Source organism: Loxodonta africana, chromosome 20, assembly GCF_030014295.1.
Source record: "Loxodonta africana isolate mLoxAfr1 chromosome 20, mLoxAfr1.hap2, whole genome shotgun sequence".
NCBI classification, from domain to species: Eukaryota; Metazoa; Chordata; class Mammalia; order Proboscidea; family Elephantidae; genus Loxodonta; species Loxodonta africana.
Genome location: NC_087361.1, coordinates 22,264,389 through 22,281,570, shown reverse-complemented (window position 1 = coordinate 22,281,570; position 17,182 = coordinate 22,264,389). Strand labels below are relative to the sequence as shown.

At 37.3% G+C, this 17,182-nt stretch overlaps 1 protein-coding gene across 2 annotated transcripts in view; it reads left to right on the top strand.

Moving 5' to 3' along the window:
- The window catches only part of EPHA3 (EPH receptor A3), a 281,745-nt gene that overhangs the window by 147,744 nt on the left and 116,819 nt on the right, over nucleotides 1-17,182 (top strand). The gene's annotated exons all lie outside the window — the stretch shown is intronic.

Sequence of the window (17,182 nt, the reverse complement as noted above, 5' to 3'; positions counted from 1 at the left end):
TAAAATTATATCAGAATTTTTTATATAATTATTCAGTTATTTTATGCACTTAGGAATCTTCGGTTGATAGTTGTATATCTCTGATTAGTTAAATATGAGGTAACAAATCAATATTATTTAATAGTTATAGATTTGTATTTTAAAAAATTGAAAATTTGGGATTTACGGAGAAGCATAGTAAAAAGAGGCTTGGACAAGAGTTGGAATCGCTGATCTTAAAATTCCTCATACGAATTGTTAGGTGATTTCACTGATCTTAGTTTCTGCTGACAATTTTTCCCAATTGAAAACAAATTGCCAACATTGACAGATTGAAAATAAAACCCTTTAATATAGAACGGAAAATTTAAGTACTTCCCACCTTTCTTCGTATTATATCCACAACTTTCCCTTTTTCTTTATCTTTAACCAATCTTGTTCTTTCAATTTTTTCTTACCATTGGCCTAAAGGATATGCCTGCCACTTTTTATGCCTCTGGACCTCAGGGGTAAGGCGTTATTCAGGTTTAATGCATCTAGCATCAAGGTGGGTCCTTTTCGAAGTGCGTGAAGCTCAGCAGACCAGAGCTGAGGCCTCATTGTTGTGTAAGTCGAGTGTTCTATTGGGTGATGCTACCTGGATATGTTAGTTTTTTAAACTTTTGCCTTTTTTTTCCCTTTATTCCTGTGAGATAAGGCTTGCAAGCATTAAATATGATTTTCCTGGGTGATAGTTAGGGAACCCTGAAGGATTTGTTTTGGTTTTTCTGTGTCATACTTGGAAAACCAAAGTTTTCCTATATAACCCAATGGAAAGGCTCCAGCAATAAGTTATCTACCTAGTTCTCAGTGCCATACTGTCATGCTATGGGTTGTGACACCGAAGTGCCACTCATCTTGCTGGCAGATTGTATTGCCAAATCATATTTCTCAAAACCCATATTACAACCAAAAATTGAAACACACTCAGTTAGCAAGCATGCATTCCAATATTGAAAACATGTGCCATCAAAAAAAAAAAAATTGGTAATGAAAGGCTTAAGCCTTCTGTGTTTTCTTGCTCTCTATTAATTTTTGTAACTTTTTTAAAATAACCTATGGTGATTTTTTTTTTTTTTTTAACAGTGTGGCGTCTAAAATTACTTACAAGATTTTTTTGTGTGATTGTCTATCCCCCTTGAAAAAAAGGAGGTGGGGAGACTCGCAATTAAAGATCTACAAATGATACTCCTTTGAGATATAACAATTATTTTTCAATATTAATAGCTATGATGAATAAATAATAAAGTTTTATTTTGTAATAAAACGGTGCTTACACAATTGTAGATAATTTTTGCTACAGGATATGATAATTAGGAATACGTTCTGAGTAATTCAAATCAGAAGTACTATTGTATTATTTTTCCATAAACAAATAAAAATTGGAGCCAAATATGGGGGGTGGGGGGAAGAGACAGGATGCCACCCTGACAGCACTTTAACTAGAAATAGAAGTTCCCATGTCTGTTCCCAGTTGAGGTCACCCTGAGCAGGCAGTCAGAACTGATTGTAAACAGGGCTTCTGATCTGCTTTTGGCTTATATTATGGAAGTCCCTCTACACTGTGGGAAGCCCTGGTAGCACAGTGGTAAAGTGTTGGGCTGCTAACCAAAAAGTCAGCAGTTCGAATCCACCATCCGCTCCTTGGAAACCCTATGGGGTAGTTATACTCTGTTCTGTAGGGCCTTTATAAGTTGGAATTGACTCAACTGACAATGGGTTTTGGTCTACTCTGTAGTAGGAATCGCCCTTTATACTGGATGTTGGCGGGAAAGGGCAAAGAGATCTGACTAAATTCTCCCGTCAGGTGGAAAACCCCATTGCTGTCCAGTCATAGCGACCCTATGGGACAAAGTAGAACTGCCCTGTAGGGTTTCCAAGGAGTGCCTGGTGGGTTTGAAGTGCTGACTTGTTGGTTAGGAGCTGAGCTCTTAACCACTGTGTCACCAGGGCTTAGGGCAGTCAAATAACTAGTTACAAAACTCACAGACTTTCTGTTTCTCTCACATCTTGGTTTAACAAAGTCCGTTAAATTACCCAAGGACACACAGTCAATAAGTGTCAACACAGGGGTAATATTCAGCAAATATTCACTGGTATGACTCTGCTGGCTGTTAAAATAATGAATTACTTAGAAACTGGCTGGCTTAGCAATGTATCTATACTGATTAATTCCTCCAGTGCTCTGATAAACCCTCTAAGTCAGTATTCCACATCCACCTCATTCTCACCATAATCCAGCCAGCAAAGGTTTAAACCCTGGCCTAAGAGGGGTCTCCAGAGCCCTGCACTGGCACCCGCCCCCCACCCCTTGACAGATCCGTGTTCCCTGCCGCGCTGATAGTTAGAGATTTTGAATTTAACCACGTTCAGATATGGATCATTATGACCCCAAATCCCTTTTTTTATTCCCTTTGCTTCGGGTCTCATATATTGATAAAGATCTTATACTTTGGTCTACCACGGAGATAAATAAACTTTATTTGTGGAAAAGACATGACTTTTAAATGAAGTGTGCTCAGGTATTTTTTAAATCTTGCTTACTGAATCTGTAATTTCTTCTGCTTAGCTAGATCCCAGACCAACCAGCATAGGCTTTTGCTTTGATTCGGTTGGCGATAACAATATTTACACTTTGTAATGGATGATAGGGAAAATTTGTAACTTAGGTTTATTTAACTGTCTTCCATGAGGAAAAAAATAATGAGGAATGCTGTTGCTATGTAGCTCATGATTATAGCTTCTCATATTCAGTGAACACAGGAATTTAAAGAAATTATAATGATGTGGCAAATGGCTTTCCCAAATCCTATATTTCAGGCTGATTTACTACCTTGTTTAAAATAGGAGTATCAATCTGAGTTATAATTATCTCTTAAGTCAAACAGGAACGAAGAAAAACAAGCAAAAACTCCTTGTATCCTGTCTTATCGTTCCCCTCTTGCTTTCTGACAATGCATTTGTCAGGAAAATAATAGTTCCAAGTATATACAGTAAATGAATCTAGGTAAAATGGCAACCAAGAGCAGGCCAAGACACTAAAAAATAAATGGGGTTGATGCTTTGGCCCTCCCTGTTACAAATCACAGGGTAAGACAGAGATTCAACAGGGATGATATCAGTTACTCTTCCCAGCCCCTCTCCCATGAAAAAAGAAAGAAAGAAAAGTCTACTATTTGCACCACCAGGCATTTTGTATATTTCTTTTCAGGGTATCTGTAATTTTTTTTATGTGCCTGGGGAGGTGGAGGTCTTTGTTCCACCTTCAAATCCCCAGGGTAAGATATATAAGAGAGATTAGAAGCCTTGCCATTTCTGCAGGGAGTGTTTCTTTGTTTTGCTTTATTTTCCTTCTTGTGAAGGTTAATGGACTGGTAGCCTTGAAAAATGAGCTCCCTGCCACTGGGAAGATATGGCTGTGACAGATACGATGCCATGGTGTTTAAATTCCTCCTAGCCTCTCTATCTTCCACATGGGTATAAAGGAGAAACGTGAATGTGTGCCTTTTAATTTTCCTTGTGAGATTGAGTTTGTTGATTTTTCTCTTGATTACATTGCAAAAGCTTTGTGATGACCACATGATAAGGCGCCTTCTAAATTGTAGAGGATTATGTTGTAAATTTGGATATTTGTTCTCAGCTCTCAATCCTTTCACAAAGTATGTCAGTGAGATAAAAACCATGGCCTCTGGATAAAGATTGTAGCCCTGCCCTCATCACTCAAACAAGCAGAGAAAGAATTGCAAAAGCAAAACAAAAATTGGCAGACTTAGAACTTGATGTAAATTGCTATGCTATTTTTTTGTTTTCGTCCTTAGGATGAGTGCATTTACCCTTTACTTCCAGAAACAATCATTCCACTAGTGCAGTATTTGCCTGTTTATTCTCAGCCTCTTATAGGATCTGCCCACCCCTTTTTTTTTCCCACTATCCTATTGACTATGATGATCCCAGACTGTTGTTGTTGTTGTTGTTAGGTGCCGTCGAGTCGGTTCCGACTCATAGCGACCCTATGCGCAACAGAACGAAACACTGCCCGTCCTGCGCCACCCTTACAATTGTTGATCCCAGACTAAAATGGCGGAAACTAATAGAGCCTTCAGGGGCTTTGGAGTTTCGGAGCCTACCCTTTTCCCATTTAACAGCTGGAAAACTGAGATCTCAAGAAGATATGTGACTTCTCCCACATTTCATCAAGGGATAAAACTATCACTTATGTCTTCCAAGCTGAACTCCATTTTCAACTCCTGTTCTACTCTTTCTACCATCCTGCGATACATACTATTAAACCACAAAAAATAATGCTGCCTAGGAGACAGAGAGGGGCCTTTCTGGGAGAATCTGCTTTAACTTCTGTTGTCCACTCTAAACCTGGTCCTTGCTGCTCTGCCATTCATCACAGGATTGCTTAGGGGTATTCTGCATGAGAACTTCCTTATCATCTCCACCCTTCCAACACCTACGGCGATCCTTCACTCCCTCGTTCTCCACAGATGATTTTTTCCTCCTAACTTATTAAGACTATAAAGTTTAAGAGGGAAAGAAAGTGTTATCTCCCCCTTCCCTAAATCTATTGCCCTAACGTGTACTCACTAACTCCCATAGATTCTTGACTCAAGAATGTGCGGTCTTCCCCTTCTAGGATCTTTTTGAAGCACGTTCCTAGCTCTTTTCTTTTTGCCTTTTATGTTGTGCAGGTTTTTCTTCATCCTAGTGGAAGAGATAAATAAGTAAACAACAGCAGTAAAAGCAACAAGAGCAACACACACTTTACAAATTGTTGAAGTGTTTCTTGGTGATCTCATTCTATTTCACTCCTAACTTTCAGTTTATGGTTAGACATGTTCATAGATTAACCCTTACTTCTCTATCTGCTCTCTCATCTGCACTCCTGCCTTTCCACTCCTGTAGCCTGGTTTCGGCCCTCGCTCAAAAATAAGTCCCTTCCTGAGGATCAGTGATAATTTCCTATCTGTGTCTCTTTATGTTAAATTGAATGTAATTGCTAGGGAGGATATAAATTTGATGAGGACATGAACCTTTTCTGAATGTTTCATGTTCATATATCTAGGAATTAGAACATGCCTTCTAGCACATTGTACCAATCAAATATTTGTTAAATGAATGAATGATTGTCTAATGGAAATTTCCGTCACCTGATAATTAGAACATATTCTCCCTCAAGCCATTTTTTTACATCTTTTCCCTCTCTCTCTCTCTCCACTAGTGAGACCACCGCTTTCTCCAGCTTACCAGATTCAGACATTTGGAATCATCTTTGATTCACCTTCTACATTTATGAAGTCTTCATATGCTACTGATTTCTCCTTTAAATTGTTATGAATCCTCAAACCTTGTCTATTCTTAGTGTCAGATTTTTTCTTTTTTCAATCCTGGCTATGATGTTTGTGTGTAAATACTCTGATAATTTATAATAGTCCTTTTTTAGTTGTTTTAAGATTCCAAGGTAAAAGAGAAGAGGAACTAAAATACATTAATTTAGAGAAAAATATCATATTGCCTAGCAGCTTCTTTCCACTGAGATATTTGTAAAAAGGGATAATGAATTAACGAATATATTTGAGTGTCTCTCGTGTGTTCATATAATGTATGGTTCTAGCCATGCAGGAACTTACAATGTAACTACAGATTTTTTTAATTTTAAATGGTAGAATCAAATAAACTTGCACAAGACACTATGTAATTAAGTGAAGAAATAGCAGTATGATAATTTTAGGGAAACCTTTTGAGGGAAGAGTTTAGATGAATTTGAAATATAGAAATAAATTAAATAGGTATAGAAAAAGGGAAGAACACACCAAATATTGGACACTTGAGTTCCCTGAATAAGTAGTCTGAAGACTAGTCTGACAAGAAGAGATGGTCATTATTGACAGCGAATCAGGTTGGATAGGTGAGCAAGGTCAAGCAACTTGAAAATTAGGTGGTGGAGTATTAGAGAAGGGGTGACACACATTTTGAGTAGAAGAGTAACCTCATTCAATCTACTTTTAGGAAACAATTTTGAAAAGGGTAAGAAAAAGAGTCATTAAGATTTCAGTCACACAGATGAATGACATCATAGGATTTAAATGATTATTGTTACTGAAATTGTTATTTTCAAGTCTAAAATAGCAAGTTTTAAAATTTTGGATCAAAAAATTTAGCCAGAAAGAGTAAGTTTTAGGGGTTTTTTTTTTTACTTTTCCTATTTGGACTCTTGCTTGGCCAGATGGATGATGTTGAAGTACCAGCAGTCCTAGAAATGTTTTGCCTAGGAGTGCTACGGTGAAAATGAAGTTTTACCTGGAGACTTCAGTAAATGTCATCACTTTTCTCTCAATTTACATTAATTGAAAGAGATGAGAATAGGGATGTTATGAACTTCATTTATGTAACTCCATTCCCTGTGTCCTGACATCTCTGTCAATCCAACATTTTCTTCTTCAGTAACCCTCCCTTCCCTTGAATTTTTTGTTCCAGGCATACACATTTATATATATATATATATATATATATATTTTTTTTTTTTTTTTTCCTGGTTTAACTTAAACCTTCTCTATCTCTCAAGACTAACCCAACCTCATTCTTTACCTGGAGTAAATCTATCTTTTCCTCCTCTTTCACTTTACCGCATTTAAATTACGCATGCATGTGTACAATTTCTATTCTAAATTTTGATTTGTTTGCATGTTATCTCCTCTGTTAAACTGTAATGCACCTAACCTGAGTGATTTATTTTTATCTTTTATTTTGCAATCATTTTAGACTTATGGAGATGATGTAAAATACTACAAATAATTTGTGTATACCTTCACCCAGATTCCTCAAAAGTTAACCTTTTATCACATTTGGTTGATCGTTATCTCCCTCATCTTTCCATAGATATATAGATAACTGTCCCAAGTCATGGCGACCACATGTGCGTCTGAGTAAAACTGCTCCATAGGGTTTTCGATGGCTGATTTTTCAGAAGTCAATCGTCAGGTCTTTCTTCCAAGAAGCCTCTGAGCGGACTGAAACCTCCAAATCTTTCAGTTAGCGTCCAAGCGCCTTACCTATTTACACCATCCAGAGACTCCCCATATTTTGGTAGATATTATTTATTTATGAACTATTTGAGAGCAGGTTGCAAGCACCAGATTTTTACACAAATGATGGAGCTCTGGTGATGCAGTGGTTAAAAGCTCGGCTATTAACCAAAAGGTTAGCAGTTCTAATTTACCAGCCGCTTCTTTAAAACCCTATGTGGCAGTTAGAGTCGCTATGAGTTGAAATAAACTCCATGGCAATGGGTTATTTTGGTAGTGCTTGCATTCTATATTTTTGCCAACTGCACCCTCCTGTCCCCCTCTTAGGTATTTTCTCAAGTATATATATTAGCATAGTGCCCCAGTGAAAATACCTGGGAGTAAGGAAGTAGGCAAAAAGAGACATAGAACTTGAGTTATTTGCATAAAAATATATAATACTCCTTCACTCCTAAATACTTAAACGTGAATTTCCTAAAACAATGATACTCTCATATAACCTCAGCAAAATTATCAAAAATAAAACATTAATGTTTTTCTATACCAGCAGATCTTATTCAGCCTTGGTCAACTGTTCCACTAATGTCCTTTTAGCAAAAAGGAATTAATTTCCTGTTTACCTTCAGATTCTATCCATAAAGTAAAAACCAAACCCATCGCCTTCAAGTCAGTTGCAACTCACAGCGACCCTATATAAGATCCATAATATAGTTGCAATCAGAAATATTGAATAAATAAATGATTTTCTGTAAGTTCAAGACGGTAGAAAATTGCAAAGGGAAAGGTAACTAACACTTATTGATGACTTTTGGTTGCTTAATATTACTCTAGAAATTTCACAGTTGTCACCACATGAAAAAATGACCAGCTAAAATTATCATTTTAAATAAAGAGAAAATGACTTAGTTTTATTTCGATTTCACATTGTAGAACCATTAATTATACAAAGAAGATAGTGTCTTAGAGACTATTGGATATAATGAAATATTGTAGTCCTAGGCTTTAGATATCATGGCCTCTAGCCTACTGCGTCCCACTGTATTTGGTAATCTTAGACCAGAGAACGCCCTTGCTTTCCTGTGTTCACACATTGCAAAGGGATTGAACTAGAAACTCAATCATAATTATTCCTGTTTCACTGGACTAAAACTCAGAGCTTCATTAGTAAAATAATTTTAACAAGCTAGCCCTTAAAGTCACTGTTATGAACTCATTCCTGGTAAGGGACTTTAAGAATTTTTCTCACCTATAGTTCTCTTGGAAACCCTGGTGGTGTAGTGGTTAAATGCTACGGCTGCTAACCAAGAGGGCAGCAGTTCAAATCCACCAGACGGCCCTTGGAAACCCTATGGGACAGTTCTATTCTGTCCTATGGGGTTGCCATGAGTCGGAATCGACTCGACGGCAGTAGGTTTGGTTTTTGGTTTATAGTTCTCTCTCATGTTATTTCACAGAACAAAGTAACATCATTTACTATATTGAAAAAAAAAGTATCTTTACTAAATCTTGAATAAGCTATTAAATTTTTTTTTTTTTAGTAGATACTCTTTATAAACGAGCCCTGGGCTAAGTTTAGAATCCACTCCAATTTCTTGCTTTGAAAACAGATATTGCTAAATCTCCTCTCTTCTTTATTGCGAGACGTATTTCCTTCATACCCAAACCCAGTGCCGTCAAGTGGATTCCGACTCACAGAGACCCTATAGGACAGAGTAGAGCTGCGCCATAGTTTCCAAGGAGCGCCTGGCAGATTTGAACTTTGGACCTTTTGGTTAGCAGCCGTAGTACTTAACCACTACGCCACCAGGGTTTGCATCTCCTTCATAGACCTTGTTATTTTGTTGGGATTTAGGAAGCATATGTAGATATGAGGGTGTAAGACTTCATTTCACAGACAGCCAATTAAGAGTTCATGTTTTGAAATAAAGTTGCAAAAGGGGTTTATAGCTATATCTACTATTTAAATATTAGCACATATTGGTGTAGTTCCTAAAGAAATTTGTGTCATTGTGCAATTACGTTTCCTGGAAGTAAATCAGGAGCCCTGGTGATTAAGCACTCTCCTGCTAATCGGAAGTTGGTGGTCCGAACCCACTGGCCACTGTGCTGTAGAGAGATGTGGCGATCTGCTTTCATAAGATTACACCCTTGGGAACCCTATGGGGCAGTTCTACCCTGTCCTATAGGGTCACTATGAGTTGGAGTCCATTCGACGACAATGTTTGGTTTTCTTGGAAGTAAATTAGACAGAAGAATGAACATGGATTGTTTCAGAACATGTAGCAAGGCACTTTGTAACATGAGTAAATTTGGAGATTCAGAAAGTTAAAACATAATTAAAACCACCTACCAACATTTTTTTTTTTTACCAACATAGTGGGGTTCATATAACTCCGGTAATACGCCCTGATGAATCCTGTCCCAGAGGATTCTGAATCAGGCCCAGAGATTGTAAGTGGATATACGCAATATAATTTCCATGGTGAATTGTACATGTGTGGTAATGTGGCTCCTTCCTTTCTGATTTGAAATCGATGCAGAGAGCTGTGCACCTGGGAATTGGGTTGTGTGAGCTGCAGTGATGTGTCACAGTGTGCCTGGAGCTCCACATCGTTTAACACATTAATGATGACGTTCAGCCTTCACACCCTGATATGGAGGCGTATTACATACCTGCAGCATGAGCAATAAGCTGAACAAAAGCAGAACCATACATTGTCCTGACAGCTATTCAAAATCTTTATAGGAGTTTGAAGCTGCAACAGTATGGGGAACCTGCAAATAGAGACACTTTTGGAGCTTTCAGGATCTAAATTGAATTCTCATCCAGTCTTCATTTCTGATTCTTAATACAACTCTAAATAATGGAGCGGACATGTGCCTGGAGGGGTATGGTTACTATTTTCAAGAGGGCTTCTCCGAAACGGTGCTCACAAAAATGGGAGTATCAGCAACCAGCTAGAGGAGGGAATATGATGTTAACTAAAAAAAAAAGCAGGTAAAAATCAAGGCTGAAACAGCCATTTAAGGCTGCCTTGTTACATCTTCATTCTTTCAAGAGCAAAACACATGTATGTAACGGAAATAGTTTTTTTATTTTCATTTTCCCTTAAGGAGATTAAACTACACATTGTTAATCTCAAGACATAGTAATGATGATAATTTACCTTTTAAATCTGATGCCCCCTTCTAGGGTCAAGTTAAGTTAAATATAGAAGGTCCTTAGCGAATAATTGCAATATATGCAAATAATTAAAATATTGAATAAATGCAAATATTTAGAAGGAAAAGATGCTCTGTTCTAAAAAACAAAAATCTTACTACCTCAGGCCATATGCTTTCATAATAAACTCTTAATTAAACTTCAGTATCTCCAAAAATATTACCTCAGTGTTAATAATTATTATGTAGTCCAGGATCCTGACTTCATAATCCTACTAGTCTATACAGCACTGTTCTCCAAATTGAAAAAGAAGTGTTCCTTCCTCCAGTGACTTTACTGCCATCTGTCAGAATATTGTTGCAATAAATATCCAGATCTGTACGACTATGATGTATGGCACCCCCATATGTAGGGGCTCTGAAATTCATACCAAGCAGAAGAATGTCAAAGTCAAAGATAGGAAACTCATGGTTTCTACCTCTTTTCATCAGTTATAATTGCTGATGTAACTCCTGTTAATATAACTAGCACTGTGTGGCTCTGTGTACTGGTCCTTTACCTAATTATCTGTTTTACTCCTTACAGCAAGTTGTCAAATATTTGTCAAAGAAATTGCCTAATTTTGGAGCTTTGGGTATAAAACTCCAAAGTGTCTGCTCTTCACTGTTAGAATATTATTATTCCTATGGCTCAGAATGGAAAGACTTTGTACCAAATATAAGGAAACTGAAAAACAATATATATATATATATGGGGGTGGTGTAAAGGTGGTTATCATATTCTTGTAAAATCTTGGCTGCCTGGCATACAGACTGCATAATTTTCCTTTTAAATCACAATTTTGAATGATTTGAGCAATGCTGACAAAAACCTGACTTGTTTTATTGAGAAGCCATTTATCCAAACCTTTTTTTTTTTTCTAGCCAAAAACCAAACAGCAAATATCTTCAGCTTCTAAACCAAAAAAATCCAAACCCGTTGCTGTCGAGTAGGTAGTAACCCTATAGGACAGAGTAGAACTGCCCCATAGAGTTTCCAAGGAGTGCCTGGTGGATTCGAACTGCCAGCCTTTTGGTAAGCAGCCGAACTCTTAACCACTGCACCACCAGGGTTCCCAAGCTTCTCAAGTAGCTTTGAAAGATTGTGTTTATTCAGACTGAAGGTTAATTTAAAAGCATTTATCCTGACAATTTTTTATCATCATAACTAACTTCTTAAATCTTTTTATTTTCATTCCAGTAGGGAAAAATAAATTTAATTATAAAACCAACCAAAAAAAAAGAAAAAGCTGTCTTTATCAGAACTTTGTCCAAGAAAAATGCTTTAAAGAGGAGACTGTGTGGCAGAGTAGGAAGAATTCTGGAATATTTGTCAAAAGAAGTGAATGCTCATCTAAGCTCCCGTTCTTTGGTTTGGGGCTCTGAATAGGTCACACACCGTAGGGATTATTTCATCATTTTGTAAAATTAAAAGGTTAGGCTAGCTCATTTCTAACTTTCCTTCCAGTTGTGTATTAATACAAACTTTGCCATCCAATCATGGAAAATAATCTAATGCTAATTTAAAATGTAAGCAAATATGATTGGCAAAAACAGTGTGTGAAGGACAAAATGGTAGAGGGTAGTAACAAAGTCCAAAAGCAGGAACTGCCACCTCCTAGTCATGTGAGTATTTTCTGTATTTTTAAATTTGCTTTGTGTTGTTTGTTTTTGCGTCCATTCTCAGTCTTGTTTCAAAATGAATGTCAGGCAGTTATTGGACTACGCTTGATTTCCTGGAATCTTTACCTCCTTTTTGAAATTGATACAATAATTACCACACAGGGATTGTTGTAAGGGCTGAATAAAATGGAGAGAAAGCCAATGTGACCAAGGGGATGCTAAAGAAGCCCTTGTGCTCTGTCTCCATCTCCATCATGCTGCTCCATTGATCCTGCTCTCTCTGCAGGATACAGAGATTCTTCTTTAAAATAAACCAAAAATAACATATAAATAAATATTAGAATGTGTGAGGTCAAGTCCTGAAAAATCCTTCTTTGGGGCGATTGTCCTAGGCACCATTCTTCACAAAATTGTGATTCGTATGTGTGATGTGTAACAAAGTAGACCATTCTATCTTTATTCATTACACACACACATACACACATTTGTATCCATGTCTATGTCTATATAACTTTTGTGCCTGCAGTGAGGCACCCATGAGGAAGTCTAGTGGAAGTGTCTGTGTCTAGTAGGAAGCTGGCTATGTCTATACTTTGATATTTAGGGTAGGACAGAACCCAAGGTGAGCATAGATTAAAGGGTTTGGAAAGACAAAGAGACAGGAGATAATAGAGGTCTGCAAAGATTAAAAAAAGAAATGATCAGACATGTAGGAAGAAACTGGGCGATAGAAAGAATATTCTATCAAACATTCCTAGATAAAAAAGAGTTAAGCTAAAATAAACTTTTATCAAGGACCATATTGTGACAGCAAGTAATTAAAGATTTCAAAATTACCCAGGAAATGTTAACCTTTTACTTTCATAATAGAATATTAAGGATTTTGGAAAATACATTTTAGTAAGTGTATTTCCAAGAAAAGAAAATTTTGAATGTCCTTAAAAAAAAAAAAAAATACACTGACCCCAGAAACTAAGGAAATTTGTACTCGGTTCATCATGTTCCTTTAACACACTTTTAGGCAGAGTTGGTCCATCTTTGTCCATTGATGAAAGGTGATTGTATGTATATCATCTAACCAAACCAAACCAAACACATTACCGTGGAGTCAATTTGACTCATAGTGACCCTACAGGACAGAGTAGAACTGCCTCATAGGGTTTCCAGGGAGTGACTGGTGGATTCAAACTGCCGACCTCTGGATTAGCAGCTGGATGCTTAACCACTGTACCACCAGGGCACCGTATGTCATCTAAGGAAGAGTATATATATTTCAGTACTTACCTATGTTCAACACACCAAGGAGCAATGTTCTTTATTTCTGTTTCCATGAACAAAGTTTGTATTTCACTTATCTTAAAATGCTTTCAAAAAGATTTTCGTGGTTGACATCTGAGATACATTGTCTACTGTTCCATTGTCTCCTAATAAAAGACTTGGTTTTAGAACATGCCACCTCCTTTCTTGATTTAAATTGATATATCAGAAGAATTTGTTTTAATTTTAAAAAATTATTTCTGAAAGAAATGTTTGAAAAATTAGTTCTATTTTGCCTTGCTTGATATGTTTTCATTCTAAGCTATTTTCATAAATATATCTTATTGCAGATATAAAACACATGGGTGAAGTCCATGTTAAAAGTCCAATATGAAACATCTAGACGAAGAGCTAGGTTTTGCAATACCTTGTTGTTTATGTGTGTGTATTTTTTTATGTGTGTGTGTTTGAGTATATGTGTATGTGTATCACTATTAAGAGAAATATATAGTTCCAAAAAGAGTTAAATCTATGAAGTCTAAGAGATCTGAGTGAAGGAATCATTTTTATTCCACTAAATTATTTGAACTTAGATAAATGTTTTATGGTTAATCATCTCATCTATTAAATAATGATTGTATCTACATTGGGTTGTTGTGAATGTAAGAAAAATGCATAAGTAGGTACCTCATATGACACTGGCTTGAGTGATCAATACTCGGTAGTTAGCATCTTTAATGAATATTGGGAACATTAAGCAACTCTTGAGGTTAAGATCAAAATAACTTTCAGGATAACTCCTGATTTTTTATGGCAATAAATAACACACTTGATTAAATGCTTTTTTCCTGTTCCCTAGACATTGACTAGGAGGCCTGGTGACGTGGTAGTTAAAGCTCTAGGCTGCTAACCTAAAGGTCTGTTGTTCAAAGCCACCAGATACTCCTGGAGAGAGAGAGAGGTGGCAGTCTGCTTTCATGAAGAATTACAGCCTTGGAAACCCTATAGGACAGTTCTACTCTGTCTTGTAAGGCCACTATGAGTTGGAATCAACTCGATGACAATGGGTTTAGTTTTTTTTTTTTTTTTAAAGCACTGACTGAGCACTTAGTATGAGTCAGGTATGAGGTTGAATGCACTCTGAATAAAATGATGATTGAGACGTGGTTTCTATCTTCAAGGAGCTCTCAGTTAGTAGGCGATCTTAAGGTTTTTAAGAATGCAGAATGAAATTGATTGGTTTGGCCAAGAAAAGGCAGGCAAGGGCTGCCAGCTGTCAGGAGACTTCAACAAGCATCACCATCTCAGTGAAACAGATTACCCAATGTAACAGATTTATCTTGAATTCACATATAATACCATGTTATTTATATTAGTGTCAACTTTCCTTTTTTTTTTTCTTTTTACTACTAAACTACAAAACAGAAACAGAAAATCTACCTTTTAAGAAGTGGTGCTAAACAACACCAAGTTGTCGTTAGGTGCTGTTGAGTTGATTCCAACTCGTAGCAGCAGAACGAAACACTTTCTGGTCCTGTGCCATCCTCACTGTCGTTGCAACGTTTGAGCCATTGTTGCAGCCACTCTGTCAGTCCATCTTGTCGAAGATCTTCCTTGTTTTTGCTGACCCTCTACTTTACCAAGCATGATATCTTTCTCCAGTGTCTGGTCCTTCCTAATAACATGTCCGAAGTACGAAAGACACACTTCTTCCAAGACAGAATTTGCTTGTTCTTCTGGCAGTCCCTGGCATATTCGATATGCTTTGCCCACACCATTATTCGAAGGCATCAATTCTTTTTCAGTCTTCCTTATTCTCTGTCCAACTTTCACATGCACATGAGGCCACTGAAAACACCATGGCTTGAGTAAGGCACACTTTAGTCCTGAAAGTGACATCTTCGCTTTTCAACACTTTAAAGAGGCCTTTTGCAGCAGATTTGCCCAATGCAATGTGTTGTTTGATTTCTTGACTGCTCCTATCATGGGCATCCATTGTGGATCCAAGAAAAATGAATCCTTGACCACTTCAGTATTTTCTCCAAAAAGCAACATCATGATAAACAGAAAAAACACCTTACTCTCCAAAATCTTTCACTAAGACAAAGAAGCAAAAGTAATCAAATCCTCCAGATACTGTAGAAATTAAGTGATTTTTTCGTATGTTGTTTAATGGTCTCTCAAATATATCAGTGTGTGTGAAATACTCAAAATATATGAACTTAAAATAATGAAATGAGATTTAACGTTTGGAATGTCTAGTGAAACCCTCCATTTCAGTCTTCCTTATTTACCCATCTTTCTGTCCATCCATATAGCTGCTGATCAATCAAGTTCTTTGTTATTGCTGTGAAATGAAGTATTCTATTTAGTTAAATATTCAGATCGATAGGCAATTACCACATAAAGAATATTGAATTATGGTACACTAAAATAAGATCAGGAACTGATGGTACTGAAGCAAGAAGTCCAAGCTGCTCTGAAGGCATTGGTGAAAAACAAGGCTCCAGGAATTGATGGAGTATCAATTGAGATGTGTCAACAAACAGATGGCAGTGCTGGAGGTGCTCACTCATCTATGCCAAGAAATGTGGAAGACAGCTTCCTGGCCAACTGACTGGAAGAGATCCATATTTATGTCTATTCCCAAGAAAGGTGATCCAACTGAATGTGGAAATTATAGAACAATATCATTACTATCACCCGCAAGCAAAATTTTGCTGAAGATCATTCAAAAATGGCTGCAGCAGTATATCAACAAGGAACGCCAGAAATTTAGGCCAGTTTCAGAAGAGGACGTGGAACCAGGGATATCATTGCTGATGTCAGATGGATCCTGGCTGAAAGCAGAGAATACCGGAAGGATGTTTACCTGTGTTTTATTGACTATGCAAAGGCATTTGACTGTGTGGATCATAACAAACTATGGATAACACTGTGAAGAAGGGGAATTCTAGAACACTTTATTGTGCTCATGAGGAACCTTTACATAGATCAAGAGGCAGTTTTTCGGATACTGACTGGTTTAAAGTCAGGAAAGGTGTGCATCAGGGTTGTATTCTTTCACCATACCTATTTAATCTGTATGCTGAGAAAATAATATGAGAAGCTGGACTATATGAAGAAGAACGGGGCACCAGGATTGGAGGAAGACTCATTAACAACCTGCATTATGCAAATGACACAACCTTGCTTGCTGAAAGTGAAGAGGACTTGAAGCACCTACTAATGAAGATCAAAGACCACAGCCTTCAGTATGGATTACACTTCAACATAAAGAAAACAAAAATCCTCACAACTGGACCCATGAGCAACATCATAATAAATGGAGAAAAGATTGAAGCTGTCAAGGATTTCATTTTACTTCGGTCCACAATTAACAGCCATGGAAGCAGCAGTCAAGAAATCAAAAGATGCATTGCATTGGGCAAATCTGTTGCAAAGGACCTCTTTAAAGTGTTGAAGAGCAAAGATATCACCCTGAAGACTAAGATGCGCCTGACCCAAGCCATGGTATTTTCAGTCACATCATATGCATGTGAAAACTGGACAATGAATAAGGAAGACTGAAGAACTGATCCCTTTGAATTGTGTTGGCAAAGAATATTGAATATATCATGGACTGCCAGAAGAATGAACACATTCTGTCTTGGAAGAAACACAGCCAGAATGCTCCTTGGAAGCGAGGATGGCAAGACTTCATCTCACATGCTTTGGACATGTTATCAGGAGGGATCAGTCCTTGGAGAAGGACATCATGCTTGGTAAAGTAGAGGGTCAGCAAAAATGAGGAAGACCCTCGACGAGGCGGATTTACATATTGGCTACAACAATGGGCTCAAACATGGCAATGATTGTGAGGATGACACACGATTGAGCAGTATTTCCTTCTGCTGTACTTAAGGTCCCTATGAGTCGGAACCAATATGATGACACCTAAAAGTGAAAATTAGTACCGTAATTAGTATGCTAATATTTGTTAGGCCATCCATGCTCACATGTGTGTCAATTTGTGAAAGTTAAAAACCATTACTCTGTTAAAAATGAGGAGC